The sequence below is a fragment of the Nipponia nippon genome, unplaced genomic scaffold, assembly GCF_047370975.1.
Source record: "Nipponia nippon isolate SJK-2023a ecotype South Korea unplaced genomic scaffold, ASM4737097v1 scaffold_29, whole genome shotgun sequence".
Lineage (NCBI taxonomy): Eukaryota > Metazoa > Chordata > Aves > Pelecaniformes > Threskiornithidae > Nipponia > Nipponia nippon.
In genome coordinates, this window is record NW_028262346.1 from 3513112 (window position 1) to 3535438 (window position 22327).

Sequence of the window (22327 nt, forward strand, 5' to 3'; positions counted from 1 at the left end):
TTTTGGAGAATTCTTTGCAATGGCAAAGCATTCAGTTGTTACAGATGCAGTTTATAATAAACAAAGGAAAAAGAGTACTAAAAAAACCCTGCATTGGTGATATTGAATAGTGAAATCCTGTTCAGTTAAGGAAAATAGAAAAGCCTCAACTACAAATTCTTAAACACAAATTGAATGTTTTCTAATTAAACTGCCAGTGATGAATCTAAGCCATACAGAACAATATACTGAATTTAATTTTTAAATTCTGCAGACTGCACCTCATTTTTCCCCCTCCTAGCCATTGCAAACTGAACAAGGTGCTAAGACTGTTGAGTAGAAACATTTGAGAAACCTGATCCAGCTGTAAATGTGTGGCTAAAATATTTCCCAGTCATGGTTTAACCCCCAGCTGGCAACTAAGCACCACACAGCCACTCGCTCACTTCCCCCTGGTGGGATGGGGGAGAGAATCAGAAGAGTAAAAGTGAGAAAACTCCTGGGTTGAGATAAAGACAGTTTAATGGGTAAAGCAAAAGCTGTGCACGCAAGCAAAGCAAGGAATTCATTCACTACTTCCCATCGGCAGGCAGGTGTGCAGCCATCCCCAGGAAAGCAGGGCTCCATCACGCGTAACGGTTACTTGGGAAGACAAACGCCATCACGCCCAATGTCCCCCCCTTCCTTCTTCTTCCCCCAGTTTATATACTGAGCATGACGTCATATGGTATGGAATAGCCCTTTGGCCAGTCTGGGTCAGCTGTCCTGGCTGTGCCCACTCCCAGCTTCTTATGCACCTGGCAGAGCATGGGAAGCTGAAAAGTCCTTGACTAGTGTAAGCACTACTTAGCAAAATCTAAAACATCAGTGTGTTATCAACATTATTCTCCTATTAAATCCAAAACACAGCACTGTACCAGCTACTAGGAAGAAAAACAACTCTATCGCAGCTGAAACCAGGACAAGTTTCCATTGTATTATTTATTAAATTTATTTAGTTATGATGAAAGACTCCAGAAGAGTCTTCTAATGTTAGTTGTATGGCACATGCAACAGTAATATTAAATACCTGAGTAACATTCCTCATGATAATGTGTGCCCTTTCTGCTTAGGAAAAACATATACCAATGATATGCAGCTAGTTTGGTATCTGTTCAGTCTTTGGCCTTTCTGATAAGAATAACACTGAGTACCAGGGATTATGGACATAGGGAATTGAATTTGGTTATTCTGAGTGAAGCTACCAGAATATTTCATAGATTTGTCCATTTAAAGGTCAGAAGAGGTCAATATAGCTATGTAAATGAAAACTGTATATGACACAAGCCATAGATCTCAACATTTCTCTTCTCTGTTACCTTCAGTGACTTTATAGCCTGTTCATGAAAGTCACCAAGGAGTCAAACTAGAAGAGAGCACTGTCTAACTGGGCCATATTTGTATGAGTGCAGTATTTATTTGGTGAGTAAATCTGCAGCACTCTAAAGGAAGCACTGCTCCCAGCAAAGCAGAGATGATTTGCCATGATCTGGTTGTGCCTTGCATCCAGACATCCCATGCAACTACTTCAGCATCCATGCAGTCACACTGGTGCAAAGCAGGTGAATGTGAGAAGTGCGTGTGTGGTATGGTGCTGCTTCGCCAAGAAAATTCTCATCTCACCTGTCATTTACAAGGAGGGTGTAATACCCATGGAAATGTATTGTAGACTTTGCTGCCTTTTATTCTGGAACCGTTTACTGCATTTACATTTTCTGTGAAACTCAATCAACTTTCCAGTTTTTCTTTTTGAACCTTTTCTTTTTCCGATTAGTCTGTTAATAATTGTTGCTTTCCTGGCACCCTTGTTCTGTTGGGTTATTATGCATTCCTCAGCATTGTGAAAAATGAAAAATGGAAAAAAATCACATGCTTTTCAGCTGACTTAACACTGCATAAAATGCTGAAATTATTAATTGAACATCTTGATTATAAATTAGGTGGAAATAATGCTGAAGAAGCAGTCCCTAGTCATATAGGTTTATTATTAGGGCTACGCACTGAATGATTCGAATTCCATTCTAGTAGTGGTAAATATAGTTATGGAAGAATGTGAGCTCATGGATTTTGGCTGAATGTCAGCTGAATCAAGCAGGATATTTCATCCATAATTTAAAATTTACTGTCCTAAAACAATGTCTTTCTTATCTCCTGCTTCCACCCTTGCAAGAATAACATGGTTATGATCTTACATAAGATAAGGAAATTATTTCAGCCACTACAGAATAACTAATTGCCAATAATGTGGTTGTCAGCTGTCCCTGTGTGCAGCAGCACCCTATTGTGCTAAACACAGTAGACTCATAACAAAGTTTGCTGTGCATTTGTGTGATGACTGGAGAATTGCAGCTGCTATGGGAGATTTCATCATTAATGCTGGTGATGCTAGATGACCTTATATAGTTTGTTTGGATGCCAGACTCATTAAGTGGAAAGATATTATCCAGACTTAATGGGTGCAGTTTTTACTCCCCTAGTGTATTTAGCAGGGCCAAGGTTTCATGATAAGACTCACTCAGTCAGATACCACACAGTTTAATGCTGCCTCATAAGTTATAATTTCTTATCCTCCTGATTTACCTTAGTGTTACAGATTGCATATGTGTTGGACTATTATTTGTCCTTTAGTATATACAACACTGACCTTGGTAGAGTCCCAGGCTGGCCATTTAGGCACTACTGTAATAGATCTGCTAAACAACAGCTACAATTGTTGTCATCTATCCAGATAGGCTTGGAGCTCAAGATCTGCTGTTTGACAAATGTGCCACCTCACCACTGCCGCAGCATTGCAAGGGAACCCTATTAATCGTAACAAATATTGCAAAAGCAAAGGTGGATCTGATTTGAGGGAACTGAAAGGTCCATCTATGTTTGTTTGGGGGCTCTAGAGGGTCAGGGGAAAAGATTGCCTAAGAGGTTAAGAGCTTAGCTCTGTCCTGGATTGAAGTAAGCTCTTAAATCTGAACAGCTTTTCCTTGAGGCTGCAGAAATCTGATGAGACCTTCATTATTTCAAATTTCAGAATACCCTATTTCGAACTATTTTCTTTCTCTCTTTTTAACTCTAAGCTGTTTTTCCTCCTCAGATAAGAAAAAGACCGAGTGGCTGGTGGCAATCCTGGGCTCTAGCCTGGTGACCTGTTTTAATTTCCTGGCTGTTCTGGTTCATCTGAGCTTTCCAGACTCAGTCCTGTAAGTTGCTTGCTGGGAGCAAGTCACCAGGAGATGAGGGCTTCTTACACTGGTAAGGGATACTCTGTACCTCTCAGGATTACTCCTTGTATCCTAAACTCCCCTTCTGGACACAGTGAGATGTGGGAAGCCTGAGGGAAATAGGTCTATACCATATTCTTCTGTGCAGAAATAGCATATGGAGAAAATAGCTAAGAACATGTACACATAAAAGCAAACAATTTCTACAGTTCCCACTCCTTCAAGCCCTTCTCCATATCTGTATGAAGTAATCAATAGCACTGCTGCCTAGAGATCTACAGCCAGGTAAGGGAATAAGGGAATATTGCTCTAAGTTGACTTAAAAAAAATCCACAAAAAATCCCAAGCAAAAGATATACCTGCACAAGGATCCTTCCTTAGTTCCCTTGTGAAATAGTTTAGACAGCTGTGGAAACAAGTACAGAGGATACAAAGTTTGATCAAGAATCCTGAGTTTGATGAGCAACCTGACAAGTCAGAAAACATTAACAGATTTTTTGCAGTAATTCCTGTGTGATACTATCAAACAAAACTTTTACCATATAGCATGCAATGCTGCTGACACAAAAGGGACCCGAAGAATGTCACTGCAGATTGCTTATGGAAATCTCACTCATATTGCCTAAGTGGGGATGTCTGGAGTTGTACGTTTAAGTGATGCTTTTAGAGAAGATGGGCTCTTGTGTTCCACCATGTCAATTAGATGCTTAGAAAATCAGATGCTGGCTATGGGTGATTACTGGAAAAACGATGAAGAGCACCAGATTACTTTGTTCTGAGGCACTGTTCTGCAAACTTTAGGTGGAATTAGAAAATAAATTCACTTGTCTGACAAGGGCGGCTTGCCTTGCTACTGCTTTACATCATGGGTGGTCAACCTAAAGCTGTCAAGTTACGTGTGGCTTGAAACCTGCTCAATTGTGACTCGAAACCTGCTCAATTGTGGCTCATTTTCTTGGGCTACAACATCAGACATTAGAGGTGGCTGTGGGGTTTAGCTTTGCATCCTGAAGTTCTGGCTTTCAAGAAAGGCATGTAAGGAGGTCTGCTGAAGCCAGAAACAGCAGCAGACCAGCCTCATCCTCTCTGGAAAAGTGGGACTGACATGTATGTAAGCTGTTGTCCTCACTATCTGCATTCCTGGAGCTTCTCACCTTGGCTATCATAGGCATGTGATATCTGTTCTGATGGTACAGACATTTAACATCCACTTCATGGTTTGGCTACGTTGTCCCAAAATATTATAATATTCTCTGCTAGGTTAAGAGAGGCCTGCAGAATGTGCTCAGTGTCAGCTTCTCTTTTTGTGTGTGTGCTTTTCCTAAATGTACAGTTAAATATATTAGCTTTCTCCTATTGATTGAACTTTCTTCTGGACTTAGAAGCTTCTCAAATGCTTGGTTTATGGCTATCTCTTCTGTTCTCAGTGTTAGATCAATTGACAGATTTGGGGTAGGAAAGAATTCTTCTAAAGGGGAAGTCCCTGTTCAGTTATTTTTGTTGTGTTTGTTTTGTTTTACTAGTTAGTGTGAGGAACCATCAATTTTTAGGGAACAAATGGCAAGAGTAAGCTTGTAGAAAAAGACACATGTCTTAGAAACTCTCAAAATGGATGCTCCTGGAAAATTAGAAATACTTCAAATATTCATTAAGAAATAGGAGCTTTTAACATAGAGTTGCCTGGAGTGATTTGTCATGGTTGTGTGATCCAAAGCAAGACTATTTCCTTGGTGATATCCAAAACCCAGTGCTGAGGTGTTGAGGAATGAGGTTTGTGCCACAAAGGGAAAAATACAGCAGGACTAGTATGGAGTTATTAATCAATTAATAGCTAATATGGTGGTAGCTCTCCCCTTCTTCCTGACACCACCGATTCTACAAATTTATACAATGAATTTTTTACCCTGGTTGTGTAGTAGGGAAACACCAGCATAACTTTATTATCATATTTAACATCAAGGGACAACTCTTCCATACGAAAAGTCTTGTTATCTCTATTTCACCCTCAGTGTCTTGTATTTTGTAGCAGACAGTCCTACACTTGGTGTCACAAAAATCAGAAGTGAACGTAGAAGAATTTCTTCCTTTCTGAGATTCTTTTTGATACCAGGTAGAGCTGTGTATGTTCATCATCAAATTCCTAGCAAAGAAGGAATCTGGGATCTGACAGAAAGCCAAACCTTACATTATGAAATAGATCTGAGGCATCTTTGACACTTGAAGGGTATAGTTTAATGAGATGGTTCTGATTAAACAGCATATACAAGACTGCTGGAGAAACTCAAAAAGCCATAACCAGGACTTCAGCTAATGTGGTGTCTGAACCAGTAAGTTAGATATGCTTTTAAACAAAGGAAAAAGGATCCAGGTTAAACCCTATATCAAATAAAACCCCAACACTAAGTATGGTATTCACTCCTCTAAATTTTGTCTATCTAAATGTGAGGGATGCAGTTTAAGTTGAGCACCAAGACACCTTCTATAGTCAGCAGAGAAAGGATATCACTTCCAGATGAACAACAAATTCATCAACAAAATATATCTGACATGGGGGGGAGATCAATCACCCTCTTCAGTGACTGTTTTTCTCCACTGACTATGAAGAAAGTCTAGAATCGCAGTTTAAATTTGATGCCTAACTTTTAGACAGATAAAATTAAGTGAGATGAGTCCTATCCTAAATATCTACCACCCCATCACTTTTCTTCATGGTTGAATTCATTGTTGTTAATGGCTGATTTCATTTTCAGCTCTTATACACTGGCAAATTGCTCTTGCTCTCTGCTTTTCTGTATTTCAGGGGAATATTTATACTGAGTAAATAAAACGTTGCCCAAATTACAGGAAAAATCAGTTTTCTGCATATTTTTTAAAAAGCTTACATAAAACTCACATAATAAACTTAATCTCTCAATTGTTGCCTGAATGTTAAAAGAAAAAAAATAAGGGAGGGGGGCAGATTTTTCCTCATAACCTGTTTAAAAAGTGTAAATTTGCTAAGCTCCTTTTACTCCTTATTCACAGATATAAACCAGAGTTTGCAATTATTCACTTTTCAGAGATTATTTCTGTCCTTAAAAAAACCCTATCTGATTCCTGTAAACAACAGCCCAGAGTAAATCAACATACAGTTTGTATTTTTGATTTATAGCAATGAACTGTTTTGTGTAAATCAACCAATGATCCTCAAAGAAAGGTGCCCTGAGGCTTTAAGGCAACTGAGACAACTGACTTCAAGTGGAGCAACCTGGTTGAAATATCATCTCCCTGGTTTGAGCAAGCTTTTCACTTTTAATTTAAAGTAGGAGCACTGGGCCTCTCAGTTCTCTGCCAAAACCCCATGACACCACACATCAACATCTTTTTTTTTTATTTATCAATGAGTTAATTTACAGTTTTGGAGGGGAAATGTATAGCTGGATCTATTCCACTGTGTTCTGACATAAAATAACCTCTTGTATCTACCTTTGTCAGTAGTTGAACTCATGCTGCGTAGTTCTTGATTAAGGTTCAACTTCAGCTTGTTGTTATGATGCAGGTGGACATAAGTGAGCAGTGGAGAGGATTACAGAGTAATTGCAAATGGGAATATATATATATGCAAAAATATCTTTATTTAATTTTTTTCATTTTCCTTCTGGTGAAAGTTTGTGAATTCCTGCTTTCACTGGAACCCAAATATACATTTTTTTCTTCGTATTTTCTGTAAGACTTCATGTTGGGCAAATTATATCTGCAGCAGTAGAGCATCAATGAGAGGCAGAGAGGCAAACAATCACAGAAAGAATTCAGAGCAGCGACATAACCTTGTGCATTTGCCATCCCACCAGCCTGAAGGTGATTATATCTCAATTGATGAACAAAAGAAGAAACTCTGCTTTGTGAGAATGGACATCTCACCAACTAACTTCCCATTAAGTATATAAGACGGATGCTAGCAAATGTCACCACTGAAGGCTTTCCCTAAGCAAGTACAGCCAGAAAAAATTAGGTCAAAAATAACAATCAGAAAACCACTAGTTAACCCACCTTTTGGTAGACCAGCTTCCTTTGCCCTGCTTTTGAAAACACCAGCTGGTAATGTACAGCCATGTTTCCATTTGGGGACCCTAAATACTGATTTGCAGAAGTATATCCTTGGATGTAGTTTATCTCAAAGCACCAGCCCTTCAAAGACTTTTTAGGATTACTTTCTGGGAAGCATGGAACTGTCCTGACTGACAGTGAATGGTTCAAGTTGCTACAGCTAATGGCATTACTCTCACATACATGGTTCATGTGACCAAGACTTGAGCTCCAACACTCAAATCCTCAGATGTTTTGTCTGGGCAATCCTGTGTAAGCAGTAAGGGGAATTTTTCCTTAGAAAAGGAAAAAATAAAATCTATGACCAACAATTATAAAAAAAACAAATTGAGAAATTTACCCCTTCAAAAGCAGATATCAGTCACCTTATCAAAGAATTAGCAGAACCACAGATTTCAGTGGTTTCTTTCCACACGCCAAAAATTACAGTGGATACTGAAATCTGTTATAATAAAGTGAAAGGAAAAGAAACGGGCTTCCTCTTGAAGCTTTTCCAAACAGTAAATGCATTTATTTATCAACCTGCGATATCGGATATACCTGCTCCCGGTGGACTCACATAATACCAGGAATTTTTGCTGAACAGAAGGCTTATTTCATCTATTACGGGTCAGAATTTTTATCAAGCTGCTTAATTAGAGTTCTCTCTCTCTCTCTTCTTTTTAGCAACTTAATGAGGAGTTTCAACACTCCTGCCAAGATGAGTCAGGTGTTTTCAAGCAGTTGAGTGTGATGTAAGTAAATATGCAACATGATATATCTTCATTGTACCTTCCATTCGGAAGTGGGGTCAAAAGCTTCATTAGTTCAATAATATTTCAAGGAACTGTTTAAAACTTTTTGTAAGGGTGTAATATCACACATAGCCTTTTTTTAGCTATAGCCTCCTAGAAGTTAAATTAGATGTTTAATGAAAATTAGTCATCTAGGCTCCCTATAAAACTTTCAGATGGTTTTATGTGAAATAAATCCCATTTTTGGAGTCTCTTTCACCAGGGAACTACTGCCACATAACATTTTAATTGAAATTATTTGGTATCAAATGGGAGAGGGAAATGGGAATAGCATCTCAGTTGTTCCAAACAATGATCTCATTTGCTATATGGAAAATATTACTTTATGAAAATACATGAAGAAATAATAGGAATATGGTACAGCTAAACAAGTAAGTCAGCAAGTTTTAAAAAATTACTTTCCTAATTTAAAAAATAACAATAATCCTGGAACAGCTATCTGGCATGAAGAGTTTCCACCTAAATGATGGAAGTCTGAAAAATAATGGTAACTGAAGAGGATCTAATTTAATGAAAAGTGTCAAATAACTGTGACTATTACTTGCAGCACAGTTTCTACCTCTTATATGACCTGGATTCTTTGAAGTTCTTGTGGCTCTGTATGGGGTGTGCTCCTGCCAAGGAGGGCCAATACCATGACAGGCACTCTGTATTGAACAGTAAAAATGCAACTTTGCAGACCAGGTCAGATTTCAAGGCTCTGGGAATCCAAGTCACTAAGACCTCACCCTTGTACTGCGACAATCTGCCTCAGGTGATGTTGGAAACCTTCCCTCCTATGGACTTCAGGATTTCTATGCATTTTCTGTAGAGCATTCTGCTTGAAACCCCAGAAGATGTAAATCCATAGAAAACTATTGACTTTGGTGGAGCTACTCCATTGTATGCTCATCAAGAATCTGGTCCCAGGGAGTTTTTATCAACTACAAACACAGAGTGATGGGACAAGTTCATGCTTTTAATGAAGTCAGTATAAATTTTGTTATTGACTTCAACACCACCAGCATTTTAATCACAGATATTTTGTAAGGTCACTCAAAATCAGAGTTTCCCATTAATTTAACAGAAATATTTGGGTGAACAAAGATGCTAGAGTGAACAGACTTTGCAAGATCATTCACTAAACTATCCCAATTAAAACATCATATATCCTAACAGAATATGGGCCAATTACAAGTTTCATGTTTGTAAACAAAATAAAAGTCTAAATATTTCTTGGAAAATACTATCAAGATAATAGTAGTAGAACTTTCTGATGAAATAACCAAGGAATATGAAAAAAAAAAAAAGGCTGCATTATCCACATTTGATTTTATAGACTATCTTTAAAGGCTGAAAGAGCTGGAGTTGTTCAGCCTGGAGAAGAGAAGGCTGTGGGGAGACCTTATTGCAGCCTTTCAGTACTTAAAGGGGGCTTATAAGAAAGATGGGGACAGACTTTTTAGCAGGGCCTGTAGCAATAGGACAAGGGGTAATGGTTTTAAACTAAAAGAGGGTAGATTCAGACTAGATAGAAGGAAGAAATTTTTCACAATGAGGGTGGTGAAACACTGGAATGGGTTGCCCAGAGAGGTGGTAGATGCCCCATCCTTGGAAACATTCAAGGACAGGCTGGATGTGGCTCTGAGAAACCTGATCTAGTTGTAGATGTCCCTGCCAATTGCAGGGGGGGTGGACTAGATGACCTTTAAAGGTCCCTTCCATCCCAAAGCATTCTATAATTCTATGATTATATGATATGTAAAAGGACAAGATATTTTCTGGGAAAACAAAAGAAGTCTCAAATTTACATCACTAGTTTGCTGTTTCTTCTGGAGAGCGCTGAGATGAAAGACAGCTAAGAAAGGAAAGTGAAACCATGTAAGTGAAAAACACACAGTCTCTTACAGGCAATCAGATTCTGTTTATAAAGGTTTCTTCCTGCAGTTGGAAAAATATTGAGCTAAACCCCTAACTTTATTGAAACAGAGTCAAGAGATTATGAATACCAATCTCTACGGAATCAACAAGCATACATGGGATTTCTGTTTGAACAATGATCTAATCTGTGCTTTTATTACGTACTATTGGTAAAATCCTGGCTGTGCTGAAGTCAGTGATAAAACAATATGGTTTTGCTCCAGTTTAATTATATTTCCCTTTCAAAATATACATGATCATTCTGGAGTCCTGAAGCTGATAGAGTTTGGCTAATATTCTGTAAATTATACTAGCCTAGATTGGTAGAGGTAAGATGTACCTCTCATTTATTTTTACTGATTCTGTAATAAAGGACCAGAAGAAAACAGAATGCATCTTATTTGGGAGATAATTGTGATGCTCTCCTCAGGTAGTGAAGGACTTTATTTCATGAAGAATGCCACTGCGCTCTCTGCGAATCAACATAATGTAATAAGGCAAGATTTTTTTTTTGTCTTTAAGCCATTTATTTTCTATATTTAGATTGCCAGAAAGTTCTAGCAGAAGACTAAAACCTTAAGTTCTATACAAAGACCTTTTATAATTGGGGTGAACAGACAGAGAGACCCCAAGATGTCCCAGTCTGAGGGGCATAAAAAAATTAAAAGTTTCCAATAGACCACAAAAATAATTTGAAAATCTCTGAAATAGCAGATCTGTCTGTCCATCTCTCTATTAATCCATTCCTCTCCCACAAAGATAAAATTTCTCACAGTCTAGGCAGAATTTCTTTGGTTTGCCAATTCATTACTCTGGAATGTTTTGAAATGTCAAACAGGTATTTACTTCCCAGTTATGTGTATGACTGTAAGTGCTTTAGAGCATATGAATATATGCTTTAAAGTTCGGGATGTATTTATATCCATTGATCAAATGAAGTCTTACCAGCAGCTGTGTTCTTTCACAGAGATGACAATTTCATGATATATTCAAATTATAAGGCATTTTGAAGTCTTTTTGAGATGAACAGGTCTATAAAAATGACAGTCTCAGACCACTGATCAACCATGACATGGTACATAAAGTCACCATCCTTATGACAACTGCCTGTAAAAATAACACGTCACATCAATGTCTTCAGCAGCTAGTGACTTTGTTTACTCCATTTCAGGTGCCAGGGTGGATCCAGTCCAGCCCAGGAAGAATGAACTGGCATAGAAGGAATGACGATAGACATTAGGCATAAGTACTTTTTATATCAAGCCTTTGGCAAGTTACTTGTTGGAAAAATCTGTTCTCATTAACACAATCCAAAAGCTGCAAGTTGTGCTACTAAGGCATATGATAACTTCTACTATCCAGGGATATGCTAATACATACCATCCTGGGATATGCCAAACCATTGCCAGGATAATGGCTCATTCCAGATGCCAGTCAAGGTCCTTTTTGACAGCTTTAGGGCATATCAATATAAAAGCAGTTTTGACTGGGTTGTTCAGAACAGATTTTTTATTTTTTTTATTTTTTTCCCCCATCAGAAACTGTAAATAAACTTTGAATGAAAAGAGAATGGAACATTGTATGATTCCCCTCATTCACTCTGACTTATAATTATGCATTTACTGTTCTGGTTTTGCTTTTTTTTTTTTTTTAATCTCCCTACATGTTGCATCTAACACAAAAACCTCTTCTTTCCCATTATTTATAGGCCATGGACAGGGGACAAAAATAACAAACACAAACATAATGTAAAAAGTAAGAAGAAAAGGTAGAAACAAGGCTTTATAGTTTGTGTAATTTCAGAACGCTAAAGTTAGAGGTTTATTACAGATGGAAATGATATTAAATATAATTAGCTACCATGTATGGTCAATTTTTCAGTGAAATCTTAAAGTTGGTGGGATGCTGTATTCACAAAGTATTAGCCAGTTCTGAATTACTAGACTATGTACCAGATAAATTACTTAATGTATGCCTAAAGCTATGGAGAGTTTAATTTCTAATGGTAAAACATCATACTGGTAACACTAACAACTCTAATTGTGGATTTTTATTAATTTATTTTTTATTTATTTTTAAATTAAATTTATGCAAACAGTTAAAAAATGCACAAGGACTAAATGTGGATGGAATGGGAATGAAAAGGAAAGGTCACTGGGAATGAAAAGGAAAGGACAAGTAATTGCATGCTTTTCATGGAAAACTGATTACAAAATATTCTGTGTTTAGTTTTGCAATGGGATTCACTCATAGTTGTGAGAGTTACAGATGAGAAGGGAAATGTGGTCCTCCAGAAAAACACAACTAATAAAAGTTCATTCAGGTTCGAAGAGAAATTTGTGAAAAAAAAAAAAAGGTAACTATGAAACCCAAAGCTACTGTAGGAGGTTTAACCAGTACATTAACTAATAATTACCCTTAATCAAATGTAATTAATATCACTTGATATTCATCAGAAATATTAACTATTAGAGTAATATTCATATTACTTCATATTAATTAAGATTAATTATTAACAATTGGAATAGCCTACAAGAACGCTAAGGTGATTTTTTCATTATTTAAAGATTTTGCATCAAAACTACATATTTTCTAAAGCACGCAATAGTTCTGGGCTGCTCTGAGCTGCTTATATGATCCCCCTCTTATGACTTATCTGATACATTAATATTGTATCATCAGAAGTTCAGTTGCATACTCAGTTAAGTTACCTAGCTACAAATAAGCTAGTTTACTTTGTGAACATATTAGCTTGCATTCTGAAAGCATGCGGTCTATCCAAACTGAGAAGTCACCTTTTTTTTCAAGTCTAATTAAACTGATTGCAGGGATGGGCTAATGAGTCTGGGATTAGGTTACTGCTTCTGAGTAATGTACTCCATAAAAAATCAATTTACCTCACAATCAGCAGTGCCTTTTATATATACCTTTCATATACATTTCTCAAGAAACGCAACTTTGAATGTCTGCATAATGCAAACAAGGACCTTAGGCAATGAACGGTTGAATGACCTTCACCAGGAGGTCTAGGAAGAAGCAAGGACTAGACCACCTTCCCCAAGTTTAACCCTAACACCTCACTCCTTGGTCATTTTTCTTCTCCCCAATTTGTTTGGATTCGCACAAAAGTCTGTAGGAGAAACTCTATTGCCCACATGGTATAAAGTTTCAGACTTAGATGGCCTTTTTGTCCTTGACAGCCAGAAATGTCAAAGGAGCTATGAAAATATAGTGCAGGTTTAATATCAGAGTTTGCATGTATAGCTTTTACACCCATACTCTTACTAGAAGGTGAAAAAATATTAAAAAATCAAGTGATCATACAAAGAAAAGTTCCTCAGATCAGTCCTATTGACCTTGTTCTTGCTTCTTGTCGGTTCCCCACATTATACAGTGAATTCTTACATATATCTGTGGGAAACAGAAATCTTCACACAGATACAGCGTGAAGGAGAAACACTTAAGGGGCCACATTACAGCAAACTCTATCAATCTGCTTTCTTTTACTTGTAGGCATGATTGAGGGCTCAGGTAATTTAATTTTCTTCTTGTAGTCTGACATTTTATTTTCCAAATTTTTTTTTTGCTTTGTTCTTGAGACATGCTAAACAAACAGAGCTGAGACTGAAGCAGGGGCAGCCTAAGCAAGGAGACCACTCTAAGCAAGGAGACCTGAATTCCTACCATTTTCTTTACTGCTAATTTGGACTGAAATTGGCACCAAAATCCCTCTGGGTCTTTCCATGGAGTTGGCAAATGAAGAAAGCAGTGATTCCTTTAATTTGGAATTTAACCCTGATGATCCCATCACTCTCACCCGATCTCTATAACGCTTAGAGAGCCAAATTTGCACTTAAGTTAAACCTTACTATAGCAAATGTAGACATCCAGCAGAAATTATAAAGACAATTTTCTATGACCATCCAGGAGTCACTTATCATCCCGTTACAAAGACCTTAGGCCAGAAATCCTAGACAGTTTAATGAAGTCATTTTGGAAAATCATAATATCTCAGAGTATCTTACTCTCCTTGTAGTCCATTGTCAGAGGACATGATTGAAGGTCCAGAGACAGGTCAGTTATTACCTTATCAAAAATCCCTTTTATCACTGCTGAGGATTTATAATCAACCAAGAGACATGCAGCTGTCAGGATGCGGCCAAGAACACATGCAATGAAGGGCTGGGCAGAATACAAATGATCATATGAGATCGATCAGATGATTTTTATAAGATCAATCAGGTGACTTGTCCTTGTACTTGGCTATTCAGGGAGTGTATCTACAGCCTTTGATGACCCTACCAATTCCTTGGTTTGCTTCTTTTTCTTGCTCTATCCCTCCCTTAAAGCAGATTTTAGGACCCAAGACACAAAATTCATGGTCAATGTGAGTCTTGCAAAGTATTATTCACGTATAAAAGAGTCTACAAAATCAGTGTCTAAAGAATCAATGATCGAAATAACTGGGAATAATTAATATATCTTATTTCTTCCTTCTCTCTGCCCTTTCTATTTCCTTCCCTTTTCTTATTGCTTTTCTTCCTATTATGAAGTAGTTATAAGGCAATATTTATCAGTGAATAACACAGCAAGGCTAGAAAGAAAGAATGCCCTTCTAAGTCATCATGGAAATGACTTTGATAATTCTCAGCTAAATAAAGTAGGTTTGATTGTTGGGTGGGTTTTTTTGTTTTGTTTCTGGAGTTTTTTATGCTCCAACACAAGACTCTGGTCTTATGATGCCTTCAGGTCCCTTGGTGAAGTGTGTTTGAAATAATCTAGGAGAAAATCTTTGTGAAACTTTTGCTGAAGTGTTATTGACAAAGTGATCACACATGGTGATGGTAAAGGGGTGTGTATTATTGTTTGGATTATATTTTTGCATTCTAATCAAAACTGATTCTCTAGTACAAAAGGGATTTCCATTAAACTCCTAGCACTGCTGTTATTACCCTGGATTAATGACTTACTGATAGAGGAGCCAGAGGACTGGGGCAGACATTTTCAGGGAGAAATGTGTGTCCTTGCAACAGACTGAAGGAAAATGATCTACTTTCAGGACTCCTTTATTTCACTTTTTATTTCAATCCAGAAACGTGAATAATTTACTTGGTAGAACAAATAAAAGGGTACTTTTTTGGCCAAACACCAATTAGTTTAAAAATATATTCTGTCTTCCTGAGGAATTTATTCAGGATCAGATGTGCTTCTCAATTGGTTTGCCTCAGTGAACATAAAAAAAAAGCATATCCAGTCACTTTTGTGTCCAATTTATTAAATTCTGTCATTAGACAAAGAAGGAAGAAAAGTTTAATTTAACTTCTCTAGTATATCCCGATAGTCAAATTGTGCAGAGGAACCTTAACACAGAAACCAATTTGTTTGGTTAACAGTTCTATATTACTCTACCTCTCACTGAACACAACAAAAAGCTACACTATTTCATAGAGTATTGCAAATGGACTGTTTTATATACAGGCCTTATTGTATTGGGAAATATATTTATAGACCCCATTTCTTCTGTGACTTGCAACCTACTTGGCTGGGATAGAGTTTCAGCTGGGATAGAGTTAATTTTTGTCTTGGTAGCCGGTATGGGGCTGTGTTTTGGGTTTAGGATGAGAACAATGTCAATGATACACTGATGCTTTGGTTCTTGCGAAGTAGTGCTAAGCTGTTGCTAAATAGGTGCTAAGTGGCGCTCACACTGGTCAAGGACTTTTCAGCTTCCCATGCTCTGCTGGGTGCACAAGAAGCTGGGAGGGGGCACAGCCAGGGGGGTGCTGACCCAGACTGGCCAAAGGGCTATTCCATACCATATGACGTCATGCTCAGTATATAAGCTGGGGGAAGAAGGAGGAAGGGGGGGACATTGGGTAAGATGGTGTTTGTCTTCCCAAGTAACCGTTACGCGTGATGGAGCCCTGCTTTCCTGGAGATGGCTGCACACCTGCCTGCCGATGGGAAGTAGTGAATGAATTCCTTGTTTTGCTTTGTTTGTGCGCACGGTTTTTGCTTTGCCTATTTAACTGTTCTAATTTATTTTACTTCAGTTATTAAACTGTTCTTATCTCAACCCACGAGTTTTCTTACTTTTACCCTTCTGATTCTCTCCCCCATCCCAGTGGTGGGGAGTGAGCGAGCGGCTGTGTGGTGCTTAGTTGCGGGCTGGGGTTAAACCACGACATTGGCTCTTTTGAGCTTAACAGGACAAATTCTGTATCTCCTTTAAAAGCCTTGAAATCAAAGTAATTTTGTTTTCATGATGCAATAACTCTACTATGTTGTCTCACTTAGACTTAAACAATTTCTGAGAAACTCTTTTTCATTCTTTATTATTATTGAACTGACCTCACAATAACAACAGAATAGTTTCTCACAAGATAACTCCGCTGTTCTCTTTCTTAGGCATCCTGACGGTATTTCATTCTTCTGCTTCCCCCCTTTTAAATTTGCAGGTACTCTATCAAAGCCCATTCAAACGTATCTCTAATTTTACTATAAATTCCTTCCAGAAACTTAGTACAAAACCAAACACAGCTAAATTTCCTGCAGAAATAGCTGTAGAAAGTGACCACATTTCAGGAAATGATTTTTTTTCAGCGAAAAGGTGCATATCTTTGATAGCATGTCTTCTGACTCCTATTTTTCTTTTTTTTTTTCCAGATTTTAGTACTGCACTTATTATTTTGTATCTGATAAATTGTGTATAAGGAAAAGAATAATATAAAATTTAGATTTTACAGCACTCCTAATCCAGGAGATCACAAAACCAATAGGATTTAAAGTTAAACACACACATAAGTGCTTTCATGAGTTAGCATCATGATAGGGTAACAGTATGGATTGCATTTTTAGCATTTCCACAGGTAAATGGCACAGAGGGGGATGCTACAGGATATTAGATATATTTAAATCAGAAACTGTTTCCTTTTCATTTTGGTGGGAAGGCTTATGACAATATTGAAAATGAAATTGTATATTTATTTAATCCAAAAGCTAATAAAGGAACTAATTTCCTAAAATAATAAGACTGGGAGTAGATAAAATCTTTTAGTCAGCCAGCACATCTCTCTCAACTGGAGGAGTGGCATGTTTTAGGGATGGTCCTGATAAGAAGCTTTGTTAGTACGGTGGGCCTTCTCTATCAGTCTCCAGATTTATAAGCCTCACTTTGTTAGTTAAGAGCATGTGTATGCACAAGGGCAATAGCATGACATTGATTTCTTTAGGAGCTCCTCCACAAAATAAATGGAAAACTGTGTTTAAAAATTGAAGGTATGTTATGGCACTAGAATGCAACGTCTTACGACCTGATCCAAAAGACCCTTAGGTTAAGTTTCATCATCTAGAGTTTAGACATCCAGCCAAACTAGCTATTTTGACTTCTCTTTGTGATCAATGTAGAGAAATAGGTACCAAATTTTTTACCTGAAATGTGATTTATCCTTTCTATCCAGACTGAGAGTAGTGAGGGAAACATTCATTTAACAATTTCCTCCGGTCATATGTAAATATATCAGTCTGTACATTGTTCTCTTTACTCAGCTTCTCAGCAAGTACTCATATCCTTACAATTTCCAAATTTCTTCCTGTTTGCAACAGCTTACTATTAAAATATTTTTGCACCCTAAAATCATTGCCAACATAAGCCACAAGTACAAATGAAGTGTACAGAAAATCAAAATCCATCCTAAGAATTGTCGCTTAATAAAGCCAAGGCAAATTCCCATTTTCCAGTACCATCTAGTATACAGGAGAAATTCGGACATAGAACTCTTCTGTAATATTTTTTAATATTTTCTAGTGCTTCCTTTTCTTATATGAAAGTGCATTGAGAAATAAGCACTCAAGTCACACAGTGGTCCTTTATATTTGACCCATGTCCAATACTAAACAAATGGCTCCCAGCTTCTCAGCCTTTTTCTCTGGAAAGCCCAGTAGAGTTACTTGCATTTTTTTTCATTCACCAATAAAAATCCAGCAAGTACAGAATGCCTTTCACCAGCGTGCATTTGCTGTGCTGAAGAAAAAAAATAATAACCATTTACTTAGACCAGCAATCCAAAGGTTGATATTCATAGATTTATTTTGTCTAACTTTACACACACTTTTTGAGTGGGGTCAAGAAATAGACTAGCACAAATAATAAGATAAAAAGATGAGCTAGTTGCACCAGTCATCTCTTGGACTGATAGTAAAACGTATGACAATTTTAGTCAAGATGAACACATCTGAAAGCATGCTTAGAAAAGCCAATTGCAACTACAGAGATATTATAACTAAGTGTTATATTGTTATTGCTTAAATAGTGGCTAAAAACTCCAACCAGGATTTCGGTCCCGGTTCATTAGCTTCAGTAGATACACACAGCAGAAAACAATCTCTGCCCTTTAAAGCTTGTAATCTAAGTAGACAAGCAAACAAAGTCTGAGAGGAAGGAACAGAGGCACAAAGAGATTAAGGGTGAAATTCTAGTCCTAGTAAAAGAAGTGGAAGTTTCGCTACAGCCTTAAACAATGCTAGGATTTTAACTTAAATAGTTTTCTAGAGACACACAGGAAACCTGTGTCTGAGCTTGGAAGTGGGCCTTGATACCTACAACACCCTCTTCTTGGATTTAACAGAAATCTGTTCCACAAAGCAATATAATTTCAGTTAGTAGGATATTTTGACTTCTGAACTAAGTACACAGGGTAATTCTCTTTTCTTGATATGGCATAAAAAATAAAATAAATAATAATAATACAAAAAAAGACAAAGTAACACAGAAGCTAGATTATCAGCTTCAGAAAGATATTTAAGGATCTTCATCCCATACACGTTTACTGACTCTTAGACTCCTAAGTGCCTATATCATTTAAATGAGAGGGGACTTGGGCATTTTTTAAAAATTATGTCAGCACAATGAAACAAAAACATAGGGTTGTCGTATTTGACCATCAGTCTCCCTCTCTTTCCTTATTGCCCTTCTTCTATTATGAGGAAAAAAAGCTAGGCATGACTTAGCACTTGAGCAAAAGGAAAAAAAAAAAGTCCTTTCTTTCACTCCTCCAGCCCTCCACATGTGATGGGAAGAGGGCAGTGTCCCTTTAAATTGCCTCTGATTCCTGCATATAACTTTTCCCAGGTTTTAGTGCCATATTATAATGTTAAGGTGTAAAACTCTGCATCTGCTGAGGCATTTGGCTGGAAAAGCAAGTATGTCAACTGTAGCGTTCGTTACATATCAAGGTTATACCAGCGGATCTCCAGCCGACCCGGGCTGGGGAAGGAACAGTCAGCACACACAGTGTGGGTGTTCAGCTTCCACGTTTATTGCGCAGTAGTTTACCTTTATACTCCCAGCAGTAGGCGTGTCATGTTATAAGGGGCGGAGACAAGGGAGGGTCGACCCTTAACTCTTTCCGTACAGCACGTGATCTTCCGGTCGCCAGCCCTTATCTTTACTACATTTCCCCCTCCCTTAGCTCCAGTAGCTCTGGATCTCGCTGGGGAAGCTGCGCGTAAAATAATCGATATGTGGTAAGACTTCTTAATATACGACTCATAGAATACCTAAGTAAGCGTAATAGACAGGGTAATAGCATAGCAAGGACAAGAACAAGTAACGAGATTATGAAACCAGTTGTCTATGTGGCAGCAACTGTCCCCCTTATCGCTAGTGAAGTAGGGGGGTGAACAATAGACAGGTAGAGGCTTGTCCAATAGCCGGCATATACAGACACGCATCCGTTACGTTCATGGATTTTGCCCAATCCAGCCAGTAGTTCGTTGCAGCTCCCTCATTGCTCCCCCACACCATCAAGACGCATAGGGAAATGGTAACCTGTCAAGATAAGACTCAATAGATTGATTAATGTCTATACGGTCGAATATTTCGACTGGGTACCCATTCTAGCGTCCCTTTCTCGGTTTGCACACACGCATACCCACGTCCCAGACAATGGAGGGAATAAGGGCCCCTCCATTCACGGGTTTGCAGGTCCCGTACTTGAACCAAAGGGTAAGGCCCTTCGTTCTCATCGAGCCGGAAATGTGCCTGGGTTGCAGTCTGGGTTTTATAGGTGTTCCCTCGAATGGTATGATTTAAGGTAATTAGTGCCATCGTCAACAGATGCTGTGCCCGAAATAAAGGAGGGTCAAGGGGAGGGGGAACCCCTGTTCCTGGGCTTATATTCTCCCCCTCCCTAAGTCAGTCGAGTAACCCTTTTCATGTGCAGTGCGCACGTTCTACAATGCTTTGGCCCGTACTGTTATAGGGAATGCCATGACTCAACTGAATATCCCAGCGCACGCAAAAGTCCTTTGTCTTCTTGCTGACATATGCCGCTCCATTATCTGTTTTAATTTTTTGTGGAATGCCAAGTTGCGCCATACAGTCCTGACAATGTAAAATAAGTGGATTAAAGGGTTCATAAATCGTAACATCAGACTGCCATATTTGGTTGGGCTGCAACCCTCGAGGGTTTACCCCTGCTTCCCAGAGGGGACCTTTGGAACACACAGGATAAGCAACAATCACAGAGCGAGCATCTTGCAAAGTAATACCAGTTCGCTTTCCCACTGCCCCAGGGGTAAGGGGTCCCTCTGGTAGCTCAGGTATCACTGGCAGTGCCGGGGGAGCCCTACCACCCCCCCAGATGTTCTCAGCCGTGGCGCCGGTTCTCCTTGTTCCTCAGATCTTTTCCTGCGCTCTGCTCTCTGTGTGTCCAGCACTCGTCGATCACTGGGATACAACGGGGCGTCCTCAGGTGTTTTGCCTTCTTTTTCTCCTTCCCGCCATCTTCCTTCACGTAGTTCGCGATACCGCTGGGATCCCACATCGGCCCCCGGGACCCAATCCAGCAACCTATCAGTCAGCTCCCTTTCCACACATTGTTGCAACTCGCCCCAGGGGTATTGAGGAGGTGGCGGATCCGCCGGTGCAGGAGGTGCCGAAGGTTCCGTGGGCGGCTGCTCTAGACTCCCCACTCGTAACGGGAACACCTTTCCCGACTCCTTTGTTCCCGCTGCGCCATAGCCTCCCTGCGCCTCCCCTTCCTCCGTTGGCTCAGCCCCCAGTAACGACGGCCCCGTCTGTGCCCCACAGGCCACCCCTTCAACTCGAGTTCACACTGGAGTTCCAGCCTGTCCAGTACAGCAGTACAGAAAAACAGCAGAGATGCCCTGGCCATCTGCCAGCCCAGGCACATAGCCATTGCTGTTATCAAAACGTTCCCAGGCACAGCGGAGTAAGATGACAAGCAGTTCAGCAGTACAGCAAGCAGCGAAAGCAAAAAGCAGCCACTAACGAGCATTAGACTCTAATATACAGTAAGGCAAGCAAGCCCCGTGGCAAGCACAGAAACCTGCCGATTAATAGCTAAACAGCAATACCTGCTATAACTTCGATCTAGCACATTCCAATTAAATCTGTCGTTATCTCGAACCCTTTGTACCCTATATTGGGCGCCAAAAAAAACTGTCGTGGTTTAACCCCAGCCAGCAACTAAGCACCACACAGCCGCTTGCTCACTCCCCCTTGGTGGGATGGGGGAGAGAATCGGAAGAGTAAAAGTGAGAAAACTCATGGGTTGAGATAAAGACAGTTTAATGGGTAAAGCAGAAGCCGCGCGCGCAAGCAAAGCAAGGAATTCATTCACTACTTCCCATAGGCAAGCAGGTGTTCAGCCATCCTCAGGAAAGCAGGGCTCCATCATGCGTAACGGTCACTTGGGAAGACAAACGCCATCGCTCCAAACGTCCCCCCCTTCCTTCTTCTTCCCCCAGCTTTATATGCTGAGCATGATGTCATATGGTATGGCATAGCCCTTTGGCCAGTCTGGGTCAGCCCCCCCTGGCTGTGCTCCCTCCCAGCCAGCCTGTGTCCCCTCCGAGACTAAACCCGTTGGCTTTTCGTTCCCAGGAACTTCATGCCCCATCAGCGCGCTACGTGCGGCAAGCCAGCACCGCTTTGCTGCAAACCCCTTCTTGAGCACCCTTTCTACTGTTCCCCAGGTGCGAAGCCGGTCACTGGCTCCTCCAACATTGCTTATGATCGCTTCTGTCAGCTCGTTGCATATTTTCCCCCAATTTGGGGTGTCCAAAAACTTCTGTGGGAGCGCCGAGCACTCCCCGGCGTAGCATCCGTTGGATGCAGTCGCCCGTGGGCCTTTTCCTTATCGCCCTATCCTCGCCCACCTCCGTCGCTACCGACTTTAGTACCTTTACGAGTTCCGTGAGCTCCATCGCTGCTGCCTGCAGCCGATCACGTCTGGGTCACCACTATGTAGCGTTCGTTACATATCAAGGTTATACCGGCGGATCTCCAGC